A 13,558-nucleotide genomic window follows, 5' to 3' on the forward strand; every position below is an offset into this window, starting at 1 on the left:
TTTGTATTATCTTCTTCAATTGTTTATTAGTATTTCCTAGACTTGATTTAGAAAAAAAAGGCTTCCCTAATCTAATGGTAGTCCTTTAATTTCCTGTTACAGTAGATGTTTGCTTCTTGGGTTTATGTCTTTTTTGATGTAATGCAATTCGTCTAAGACAATGACAAGTTGTTCTTGCATGAGAAAGAAACGGCTGAAACTCTTTGACGATTCTTTGTCTATTAATTTGCAGGAACTAAATTGGAACCGAAAAATCTCTTAAAAATCATCATTGTTGCACGTTTGAAGAAGTGAGTCTTGAATTTCGAATTCGAGAAGTGAGTTTGAATTAAGTGAAAATTATTGGAAACATTTGTAGGGATGAAAATTGATAGTTCAAACTTAAGAAAAACCACTCAACTTCGAACATATATTACATCTCGAAGTTTGATACTTCCAAGCTCAACTCTATACGTGTAGGTGTATGTTAGAAATTTGGCCTTGGCAAACCAAACTTAAAACCAAGGCCAAACTTCAGACGCATATGTCCAAATTGCTTGCACAAGCGTTGTGTTAAATTTCTCAAATTGATAATTCTAACTTACAGACATACATGTTTGAACTTTGAGTGTATGTCTGAAGTTTGAGACTTCCAAGCTTAACTTCAGATGCGTATATCACAAGTTTGGCCTTGGCAAGCCTAACTTTAAAGGCCAAATTTCACACGCATATGTTGGAAGTTTGCTTGAACAAGCAATATGCCAAACTTTTGATATTAGTAGTTCAAACTTCAGAAATACATATTTGAAGTTTGAGGCTTCCAAACTTAATTTCAGACGAGTACGTCGGAAGTTTGCTTGCATAATCAGTAACGGATCCATAATTTTCATCAAGGGGTGTCAAAATATAAATAATTAGATACATCAAAAAGTCAAGGGAAGTCAGCGTATAGTAAATGTACATAATACAAAAATTTATCTAGCAAAATAACGTAATTTTCCGGCGAAGGAGTTTCCTTCAATGTGGCTCCGCCACTGTAAGTAATCTGTCAAATTGTAGGAAAAAATTATACCTTCAGATGCAAATATTTGCAACTTCGATCGCGTATGCCGGAAATTATTTCCAAAGTGGCTAAACTTACAAATATAGGTCCTAAAATTGGCTTATATGTGCACTTGACCCAATAAACTAGAGATATCGGTAAAAATTGCACGGGGCGCCCTATTTGGTCGCTCCCATTTTAATTTTTTTTAACTTGTACCCATTTTTTATTTTTTTTTAACTTGTACCCATTTTCTAAACAACTTCAGCCCCCTTTCTCCTTCTTCTTCTTCTTCTTCTTCTTCTTCTTCTTCTTCTTCTTCTTCTTCTTCTTCTTCTTCTTCTTCTTCTTCTTCTTCTTCTTCTTCTTCTTCTCCTTCTGCTCCTTCTCCTCCTCCTCCTCCTACTCCTTCTTCTTCTGCTGCTGCTGCTGCTGCTGTTGGTGCTGCTATGAAACTTCAGTTCATGGGATGATTGCCATAAGTATGTTTATCCGATTATTTAAAAACAAATTATAAATAATTACGTAAGTTAATAGACAATAATTTGTGAATATTTCCACGTATGAGAAGTTTAAGGTCACACTTAGTGATTCTTTTCATGATAATTATGTTCTTTTCACGTTTATTGTTTTCAAAATTTTATGATTTAGATACTGTTGACAATCTGATTATTTTATAGTAGTATGATTATAACAAAACTAATGAATCCAGGACAAAAAAACTTCAGCTTATTTAGTACTGAAGTTTTTACAAATGAACTAAATAACTTTAGCATCTTCTGCTGAAGTTTTTGAACAAGCTTTATGACAAAACTAATGAATCAAGGACAAAAAAACTTCAGCTTATTTAGTGCAATTACAAACAAGAACTTCAGCAAATAGAGAACAAAACTTCAGCTACTATGCTTAAGTTCAACAATTACAAACAAAAACTTCAGCAAATAGAGAACAAAACTTCAGCTACTATGCTTAAGTTCAGCAATTACACACAAAAACTTCAGCACACTTGGTTTAGCACACTTGCTACTTCAGGCCGTCTACTAGAATGCTGAAGTTTTGCGTGATTGCCTTTGCTAATTTAGTCCTATATGCTGAAGTTACGCGAAAAAGTGGGTACACTTGCAATTTTTTTTGCAAAACGGACACAAGTTAAAAGGTGACCCAAAAGCGGGTATAGATGCAAATCTCCGAGATGTCGTCCCCTTTACAATTGTGGAAACAATCATAACTTCATTTTCGGATAATTCCCTTTTTATTGATTTTTGAAATATTCATATCAATTTCATAAAAGGGATTTATAATTTATGATATTACTTTGAGAAATTTGATAAAGTTTCCATATTATATTGATGATGGTGTTAACAAATATTAATATTATCAGGTCACTTATAATGTAAGGCAAACTACTTTTATTTATTAAACAGTAATTGATAACCTAAAATAATCAGTAAAAAAAGGGCAACTCGATGCATTAAGCTCTCGCTATGCGCGAGATCCGAAAAAAGGTCGGACCACAAGGGTCTATTATACGCAGTCTTAACCTGCATTTCTATAACAGACTATTTTCACCGGTTGAGCTCGTGACCTTGTGATTACATTACAATAACTTTACAGTTATGCCAGGATTCTCCTTCAAAATAATTGATATAATATGTTAAATTACGCTGATAATGAATTTTTTTTTCGACCGTTACTGCACAAACTTAAGTCCAAAAATTAAGTAGCTTAGTCACATCACACTACAAAACCTACGGAAAAACACATAGAATTGCTGCTCTGCTCGCGGCGTCACTGATTAGGGATAAAGTGAAAGGATGAGGTGTTTGTCATGTAGACTAAATCTGGAGGCCGTAAAAATGAAACGAGCCCTCTTCCTTCACCTTTAATTTCCAGCACTACGTTTTCTTTGCTCGTTCTTATTCCGTTTTTGATATCTGTATTAGGGTTCCGACTGACTCGAATTTGCATTGTATAAAATTTATTAAAAGAGAAAACGCTCTCTACCAGAATGTTTTCTGTAACTATTCGACTGTCGTTTTGAGCATCTGCACTTCGCTCGGTAGTTTGAGGTCTCGGAATGGAGTTTCGTCAGTTCCGTTAGCTCCGTTGGGTTAGAGACGGACCCATAATTTGAATATGACGGGGGCACCACTGCAAAATAGCACGGGCTAGCCAGTTTTCGGACTGGCCATTCAAAAATAGCCAGCGTTTGCCAAGTCATTGAAAAATAACCACTATTTTGCTGCAACAGAGACCGGTCTAGCATAATATACTGGAGTTCGGTGCACTTGTGTATGAACTTCCAGCATATTATGCTGGACCGGTATACTTTGCTGGCTCCAGTGCTCTAATCTCCAGTATATTATGCTGGACCGGTATATTATACTGGAACTCTAGTATATTATGCTGGAGTATTTTTTCGGATTTTGAATAGTGTTTTCGTTCAGATTTGTCTTTAAACTGAAAAGTAGCTAAATTTCAATTACTTTTGAAACCGTAGCTATTTTTGAATGACCACTTATAAATCCGTCTATTTTTGAATTTCTCCCCATAGAGTGACCTACCCAAAATTTTATTAGCCAATAAAAGAATACATATAAACTCCAAGATAGACCAGATAAGCAACATAATACACTATATAATATAAACTTGATAAGTAAAAAGCAAAAATAAAGTAAGAAGAGCTTACACTTCGATTTCATCGAACTTCTCAATTGACCTGCGAACACAAATTTTAAAACAAGCTTTCCAATAAATAAAAAAGTTTTTCTGCACATCCTTGTACACACATGGACTAAATTGGAATAAACTTTAAAATGTAAAACTAGCTTAGTGGCCTTAATAGTAATTCGCGACATACATTAATATCTACAGTTTTCCCAAAAAAAGAACTAAAGAAGGCATAACTTACATCAAAATACAAACTTCAATGTTATAGAATATCTAATTTGATACTAATATAACAAAAACATATCATCCACTCATACTTGAACTCAATGCGTTTTAATATTCTGAAAACGGTCAATAATAGCATCATTGCTTACATTTGCAAATACTTCTTTTTCAAAGTAACAAATTAAACAATCATTTAAAAATGCATCACTAATACTACTACACAATTCATTTATATACTGGACGAAAGTGCTCTTTCTACCGTTGTAATCGCGACGTATAAAATTAGAATCAACTTCACAAGTAAATAAGCAAGTGAACATGTCTCCATTCGAAAACCACACAAAACCAAAAATGAACAGTGATACTCAACAATAGTGTTATCTATACACTATATTCCAAAAGTTAATCACACTATGGAGAGTGAAACTTTTTAAAGAGTTAATGACATTAAAAATTTAGGGTTTACTGAAAATATTTTTATTGGCGATTGTTGAACAAAAAATTTGAAAACTAAATAAAATCAGATAACCTCCACCTCCAATTCTCCATGCTCTTATAAATAAAAAATAATTGTCAAAGTAAGAAAAACACTAAACAGAGATTTGATGCCTGCTACTTTTTCTAAGTAATGAGAGAAATTGAGGAAGAAGGATTTGTATTCCCTTCTCTATTTTGAAGTGAGAGAGACGAATTTGGGTTTTGGCCTTTTGAGATTTTTGATTTTGGGGGTAGGATTTTGAAGAACGAATAAAATAATAAAGTTGACTATTATGTATAATTATACAATAAAATTAAATTCAGAAAAAGGAAGATAAAAAATATAAATAAGCCAACTATTAAATTGTACAGTTGTACATTAGTACTAGTACATATTTCCCGTTATAAAAAGTAAAATAGCTAAAAACAAATATTGCAGGATGCTGGTTTCGAAATCGGATCGTCAGTTAAAGGAACAGAACTCATGCAACACACCCGACCATCGGCTTCAACGCACCTTTCTGTTACTAAGGAGGCCAAGAAAAATATTTAAGGGGTCCCCAAACTATATGCAGCTACACATAAAATATATATACAAGGTTTTGCCGAGGCTAACGGGTTCTCGTGACCTCCCAAGCCCCTATGTAGGTCCGCCTATACGTTGGGTGATTTTGGACTTAAGAGCGCGTCCGAATTGTAATTTGGAGGTCCGTAGTCGAATTAGTCTTGAAATGGCAAAAGTTGAATTTTTGGGAAGTTTGACCGGGAGTCGACTTTTTGATATCGGGGTTGGATTTCGATTCCGAAAGTTGGAGTAGGTCCGTGATGGAAAATGTGAACTTGTGTGTAAAATTTGAGGTCAATTGAACGTGATTTGATAGGTTTTGGCATCGGTTACAGAAGTTGAAGTTTCAAAGTCTATTGATTTTGACTTGAGGTGCAATTCATCATTTCGTGGTTGTTAAGCGTTATTTGAAGCCTTGAGTAGATTCGTTTCGTCATATAGAACTTGTTTGCAAAATTTGGTGCCATTTAGAGTTGATTTGATATGGTTCGGATGCTTGGTTGCGATTCTAGAAGTTCTTGAAGTTTATTTTGATCTTCATGCGTTTTGGTGTTCGATTTGTGGTTTTAGAGGTTATTTTGATGATTTGATCGTGCAAGCGAGTTCGTGTTGTGTTTCTGGACCTGGGTGCATGGTTAGTTTGGACCTCGGGGGCTCGAGTGAGTTTCAGATTGCTTCCGAAATGGTTTTTTATGATTTTGAGTGCTGGTACTGGTGTCATCACATTTGCAATATATTTGTCGCAAATGTGAAGCAGCCTCGCATTTGAAAAGCTGGGCTGTTGGGAAGGGACTCGCTTTTGTGAAGAACTTACCGCTTTTGCGAAGCCTGTTGAGTTCGCATTTGCGGACTCAGTATCGCATTTGCGATAAAGGCTTAGGCTGGACTAGTTCGCTTTTGCGACCAAGTGGTTGTTTTGCGAATGACCGGTGTTCGCATTTGCGACCTTTTTGGTCGCATTTGCAAAGTCAGCAGAGAACTTCAAACTCGCTTTTGCGATGAGTTGTTCGCATTTGCGAGGTTCGCAAATAATCGCAGATGCGACATCTGCAGCCTGCATATAGCTGAGAATTCCGAGACTTAACTTTATTTTGTTATATTTTGATTAGCTTCGATGAGAGGCGATTTTATGAAGGGTTTTTCATACCAAATCATTGGTAAGTACCTCTAATCTATTCTCAACTACATTTCATGATTATAAATAAGATTTTAACATCAAATTCATGAGAAATCAAGGGAAAAATTTGGGGATTTTGTCAAAGTTTTGAAATATAAAAATATGGGGATTTGAGAGTCGAATAGAACTTGGATTTGAAAACAAAACACGTATTTGGACTCGTGAGTCTATGGGTAGTCAAGACCTACCCTTGGACCCAGGTTTTGACCGAATGAGCCCGAGGTTGACTTTTTGGAAATTGTATAAACGTCATAGCTTTATTAATTGAAATTATTTTCTCTTGCATTGTGTGATGTATTTAAGTCGTCTTTGGCTAGATTGAGCCGGACGGAGGTAAATTTGTAAAGAAAAAAGCTAAATTGAGTATTGAGTTAGCCGAATTGAGGTAAGTGTCTTGCCTAACTTTGTTGAAGGAATTTTTCATATTATTTGACATTGTTTACTACATGCGAATGTGATACATATATGAGCTGACGAACATATATGCATGTGCCAGGGTTAACCATGCTCGAGGATAAATTATATTATAAATTGTGTTTAGTAGAATCACGTGACATTCTTGGTTCATGCCTTACTTGACTCCTAGATACCAAGAACATAGTATTAAATGTTAGAAACTAAGACTTAGCTTATTATAACTTGATCAAAATTGATGAAATTTCTGAGAATACATTGATGTGACTAATTCGGCCAACATTATGCGTAATCATTAATACCTACGGCCGATATTCTTGAGATACTAGCTTCTATACTCGTGTTTTAGATCATTCGTGAGATTTGTTAAAATACTTGAATAATAAGGTCCTTACGAGTTTATTGAACTATTGTTGGCTTGAAAAGTTGTAATTGAGATTCATTTGGAATATTCGTTTCAACATTCTCCTTGACGTTATTTATGCTTCCTATCTTGTTTGTTATTGATATACATATGCTTGGTAAGGAATAGTGTAAAGCACGAAGGGTGATGCCATGCCATTGTATATACATTATCATGTGAGGGAGAGTGTAAAACACGAAGGGTGATGCCATTCCATATTATTGAGAGTAAAGCACGAAGGGTGATGCCGTGCCATATTATTTGAGAGTAAAAGCACGAAGGGTGATGCCGTGCCATATTATTGAGAGTAAAAGAATGAAGGATGATGCTGTGCCATATCATTTGTGAGTAAAAGCACGAAGGGTAATGCCATACCATGTTATGTGAGTGTAAAGCACGAAGGGTGATGCCATGCCATTTCATTTATTTATCATGCTTTAAAATTATCATGAGTTCATAGCACAATGGGTGTTTCTGTGCAGGCGAGGACGAGGGACATATATTGTGATATCTTTTCCTTGTGTATACGTTTATGCCTTTACATTGAGCTGTTATTGTCGTATTTATGGTTCTTATGTGACTTGTCGTTAATGCCCTGTCCTTGTTCTCTGTCTTATTTTTTATTGTTTCGCTCATGTCTTCTACTTTCTAAACTTGCAAATACCATGCCTACTTCCTGCTGTCATAATTACATCTTTGTCATATCTACTTTGTTGCACTTTAATACAGACCTTCTACTATGTTAGTCATTCATGCTTCTATGTGTTAACTTATAAAGCTCATGTGTTCCCCTTTTATTTGTTATATCTATATTTATGCCTCCACCATGCCAATTAGCTGAAGTTATACTCCTTTTCCTAATTGTTGTCATTGCTCTTATGCTTTCCGCCTAGTCTGTTACTGTTGCCCTTATGTATATCCTCGTTCATCATTGTTACTTGTGTATTTCCTATTTTGTTATTACTGTTATCGACATTTCTGCCATCCAGTTGGTATTGTTTTATGCATATTTGGTGAGGATGAGATGAATGCATGAAGGTTGTTGCCGTGCAGTTGACTTGATATCAGAGTATATTGCTCATGCTATGAAAGTTATGGGGTGACTATTGTGGTTTATTAGTTATCGCTCTAAAGAAAAGATTGGTCAAGATATTGAAAACTGTTGGATTGTGATCTCTTCTAGTACTTCGCTATTGCTTTGTGCATTCCTTTCGTGTAATCTATTATGTTATATTGTAGTTTATTTCTATTGCTAGTTTACGGTATAGATTTTATCAGCGAGCATCTTTTAACTAAAAAGCCTCGTCACTACTCCGACGAGGTTAGACAAGATACTTACTAGGTACATGGCGTCGGTTGTACTCATACTACACTTCTGCACCTTGCGTGTAAATTTTTGGAGCAGAGCTGCTGGTGATGTCGGGAGTTGTGAAGATGTTCGTGCATTCCATATATAACTGCCACTTGTCCTTAGTAGTTTTAGATGTTGCTAATCTGTTTATGTAATTTTCAAATAGATCGTGTATTTATTTGTATCGATTTTATAAATTTCAAATCTTAGAAGCTCATGATTCGTACTACCAGTTCTTGGGTTAATTTGTAAATGTTAAGATAATTCCTCACTATTTTTCCTATAATCTCATTTGCATTGTTTTGACTGTTCGTTGGCTTACCTAGTGGATCGAGTTAGGTGCCATCACGACTGGTGGTTTTTGGGTCGTGACATTTTCCGTTCTCAGGACATGAATTCGTCTTTGATTAAGTATGAAGGAATCCTGTCCATTTTACAATAACGCTTGATAATCGAACATTAGTATTACTTTTTTTGTTTCAATAATGGCAACGTACTTTCCGCGTCGCAAACATTGTCCAATGATTCATGAAAACATGCAAAGAGCAGATTTGATACGATGAGATAGAATGCAATAAAAATAAAGACAGGGAACGGGTTACCTACTCTTAACGGGTAAAGCGAGCCCGCTTCAAGGACTCATAAGAAAACAGCTTAGCAAGATATTAGATATAATTCATGACCCAGAGTGTGTGTTGGGGGTAAGTTGTCTCAGAGGTAGATTCAGGATTTAAATTTTGTGGGTTCAATGTTTAAGGTTCTTAGCATTAAACTCATTATATATTTAAAAGTATGGGTTCAATCTATTATTTGTTACAATTTTAGTAAATTTTTACACATTAATTTATGTTCCACGTCAAAAATTATGGGTTCAATTGAACCGATTATATACAAAGGCCATTCTAGAATTCAGATAAATTTAGAGTTATTGTGACTCTATTATATATATATATATATATATCCCATTACAAGTGGTTAGATCTGCAAATGATCATATACTTTATTTTATTTTAAAAATATATACATATTTGAGTTTGCATCCAATCACAAAGAAGTATCACAAAGAAGTTGCCCTATAAACTTGAAATCTTGAATGTACTCTAACATATACAGGATTTGTACAAGCAACATCATTCTATTGTCACACTTTCACTTGTGAGTTTTGTTTTAAGATTATGATGGTTTTAAAACTTTACTTCCTATCTCAAATTGATTGTACCTTATTAAGATGGTCTCAACCTTGTGTATACATACATGTTAATACTAAAAAATTATTATATACGCATAAATATAAGAAAACGTATCTTCTTATCCACAGATTTCTTTTACTATATGTTGTTTTTTCGTTTCGATTATTTTATCAACTTTATCTTGTCGTTGTTATGTTTGTTGTTTTTGTTTTTTTTTTCCTTCATTTTTTCTTGAGCTGGTGTCTATCGAAAACAACCTCTATAACTTCCCAGGGTAAGGATAAGGTCTATGTACACTCTACTATTCCAAACCCCACTTTATGAAATTATACAGTTTTTTGTTGTGGTTATTGCACAAATATAAGAATCATTCTAAGTGAAGCAGAAATCACAACTTGTTGGCTATGTAGAAATCACAACTTGTTCAATAACAAAAAAGATAGAATCAACAATGCCAACACCATCTTTAAAGCTACTGAATATTTTATGTTGGTAAAAAATACTTCTACCAAAATAACTCTCCAAATCACGGTCAAATGGGAGCCACCCAGAAGAGGTTCCTTTAAGCTGAATACGGATGGAGCAGCAAAAGGCAACCCAAGCATAGGAGGAATAGATGGTGTATTCAGAAATCATAGTGGTGATTGGATAATGGGGTACATGGAGAATATACCACATAAAACAAACACTTTGGCTGAATTGAAAGCTCTCCTAAAAGGACTGCAACTTGCTGAACAAAACAATTGGATCCCATTGGACATCAACACTGACTCGACCGAAATCGTACAAATGCTAACCATAGGTAACCTAACATATGATCCTATAATTTGTGAATGCAGGTTATTAATATAAAGGATGGACAGAGTTGTGGTGAAACACACATACAGGGAACAGAATAGGGTGACAGATGCAATGACAAAGGAAGCAGCGAAGACAGTTTTTTTGGGTAGCTCTAGCCTACTATCAGTTCCTCCGATGTTTGCTAATGATGTTCTTGGGCAGACATCCTAGGAACTGAAGTTGTTAGGTATCTTGTGGAATGTAATGTTGACTCCATATCTCAAAACATTGCAATCCTGGGGGTTCTACAATACCCCAGCAGTGACACTACTGTGTAATACTCCATCCGTTCGAATTTATGTGAACCTATTTCCTTTTTGGTCCGTGCCAAAAAGAATGACCCCTTTCCTTATTTGGAAACAATTTACCTTCATGCAATGATTTATAGCCACACAAAATATATGTGCCTTATTTTACACCACAAGTTCAAAAGTCTTCTCTCTTTTCTTAAACTTCGTGCCCAGTCAAATGAGTTCACATAAATTGAAACGGAGGGAGTATATTTTTAACCAAAAAAAAAAAAATTCTAAGTGAAACAGTATTGGATGACACTCCAATAAAAGGTATGTCCACCAATTTGAATTTTCCTCTATCTAGTCATGCTTTTACTTTTACTTTTTTTCCCTTTTTACGGTCGGAAAAAGTTGGTCACAGGTAAAGTTGCTGGTTAGCTTTGGTGTAACTGGTGAATTTATTGTTATGTGACCATGAGGTCACGGGTTCAAGCCGTGAAAATAGTATCTTGTAGAATTAATGCTGAGTAACACTGCATACGATAGACTCATATGGTCCGACTTTTCTCCGAAACCCGCGTATAGTAGGGCAATAGGCATATGGTTTCAAGGGAATCACAGCAAATGTCAAATAGTAGGGCATTCACTGCCCAAAATGAACGCCATCTGACTAGGAATGATTTGTATTTGCCCACAGCTAATGTTTGTGAAACTGTCACATTATAGTTTGTTGCATACTGTTTTAATTAATCTACAGATGGGATGTAAAGTACTTTAATTTGTCACATTAACGTGTCCCTGCATTTTCCTGTTTTATCTTATCAATTACAAGATAATGAAAAATATCAGAAATCCTATGTAAAAGTACTGACCTAATTTACTCCAAATTATGGTTCCTAAAGAACTAAGACAACCCATTACTGTCCCTCCTAATTCTTTCTAATCGTGGTTTACATTGTCATCTTTTACTTAGTGGGCGTTTGGACATAAGAATTGTAAAATTTTGAAAAAAAAGGATTTTTTAATAGTGAAAATGGTATGTGAAACTTAGAGTTGTGTTTGAACATAAATATAATTTTGGGTTGTTTTTGAATTTTTTTTAGGTATTTGAGTAAATTTTTTGAAAAACAGCTTTTTGGAGTTTTTCAAATTTTTAAAAAATTCCAAAATTAATCTTCAAGTAAAAATTGAAAATTTTATGGTCAAACACTAATTTCGAAAAAAGTAAAAAAAATTCGAAAAAAGTAAAAAAAATTTTCATGGCCAAACGGGCTCTTAACTTACGATAACAATATTAAATAGAGGAGATTCCGGATTTAGACTTTACTGTTTTAAGTTTGGAATTTTATCACAACCTATTTAATAAATTAGGTTTCAAATATATTACTCGTACGTATTTATAGTAATTGTTTCAATAAATATACATGAATTGAGCCAAAGTTATTGTATTCAGATGAACCCATAATATTTACAAATCTTAGGGAACAAAATTGAGATGACATGATATAAATTAAGAAAAATAAACTTAAGTCTTATCTGCACATGTATCATCACGTGCCAGTATTTACCATCTAAAATGTTTTAATTAATGAAGAAAGTGTTTAGCTAATAAAAGATACATGATAACGGAGACATCGAAAGTTCTACTTGTCATTTTAATAAAAAAGCACCATTGAATATCATTGTCTTTTCTGATTAATTCGTTACAAATTCAAAAATATATTACTCCACTAATTACTCCACTATTTATCTGCAACATATATAACTCAAATAAATTGAAATATAAATTTTAAGCGTAGATTGCGGATTTTACGTATTAAATCTTATCTAAAAGTAATATTTTCTTAGATCACATAAAATATTAATAATAGTAGTACTTAAATTATTATAAGTTACTATTCTTGACAGAAACTGAACACTCAAGAAAGAATATATCAAGAAAAAACTAATTATTTAGCAATAAGCTAGCATGATAATTTTGGTAATTTTAATGTCTAAAGATTGTTTTAATAATCTGATTATACAAATATAGTTCGGAAAAGAATGGAATTAATAAGGGCTTTGCTATAATTTTAGTATAGCTGAAACTCATTAATAGTGCTCATATTAATTGAACCAATTAAATTTTCTGCCAATTATATTGCCATTCTAGAGCAATAATTTTAGTTGGTTATTAGTTATTACTCTATTTTCGAGTTGTTAATTTGTTACTAACAGATTTATAATAAAAGATTGTCTGTTATTGTATATATCAATTTAATTAACATGATATAAGTCGTTATCTTGTCTTATCATTTATGGGAGATGTACATATATGTGCCAGATTATAGTTGGTAGAGTTCCTTACAAATTTAATTTACCTAATTACCTTAAACGGTAACATGCATCTGAAAACATGTAGAAGCAGAAATGATCTAGCATTCATTCATGTTTTTTTTTTGGGTGTGTGTGTGTTCATCTGGTGCCGGATACTCGCGTTGGGATTTTAATTAATCTAAATTTATTCAGGGGAGCATTGGAGCAATATTAAAGTTATCTTTGTGTGACCTATAAGTCACGGGTTCGAGCCGTGAAATCAGCCACTTGATGAATAGGCTGTCTACATCACACCCCCTTGGGATGCAACCCTTCCTTAAACCCTGCGTAAGCGCGAGATACTTCGTGCACTGGGCTACCACTACTAGAAATTCGGTCAAAACCGACCGAGGCTAACCGACCAACTTCGGTCGGTCAAAAAACCGACCGAAGTCGGTCGGTTTTCCAAAATATTTTATTTTTAACTTTTTTTATTCGGTCGCTTTTTTTTAGCGCAAAAATGCGAAACTATTTTAGAAAATACAGACTGAATTACCGACCGACTTCAATCGATTTTCTCGGCAGATTTTTTCTTTTTGGATTGTTTGTGAAAATTAATTTACCGATCGAAATCGGTTGGAAATTGCAACCGACTTCGTTAGCTAGTTTTTTACCGAGCAACATATTTTCGACCGAT

Source organism: Nicotiana sylvestris, chromosome 4 (assembly GCF_000393655.2).
Source record: "Nicotiana sylvestris chromosome 4, ASM39365v2, whole genome shotgun sequence".
Taxonomy (NCBI): domain Eukaryota; kingdom Viridiplantae; phylum Streptophyta; class Magnoliopsida; order Solanales; family Solanaceae; genus Nicotiana; species Nicotiana sylvestris.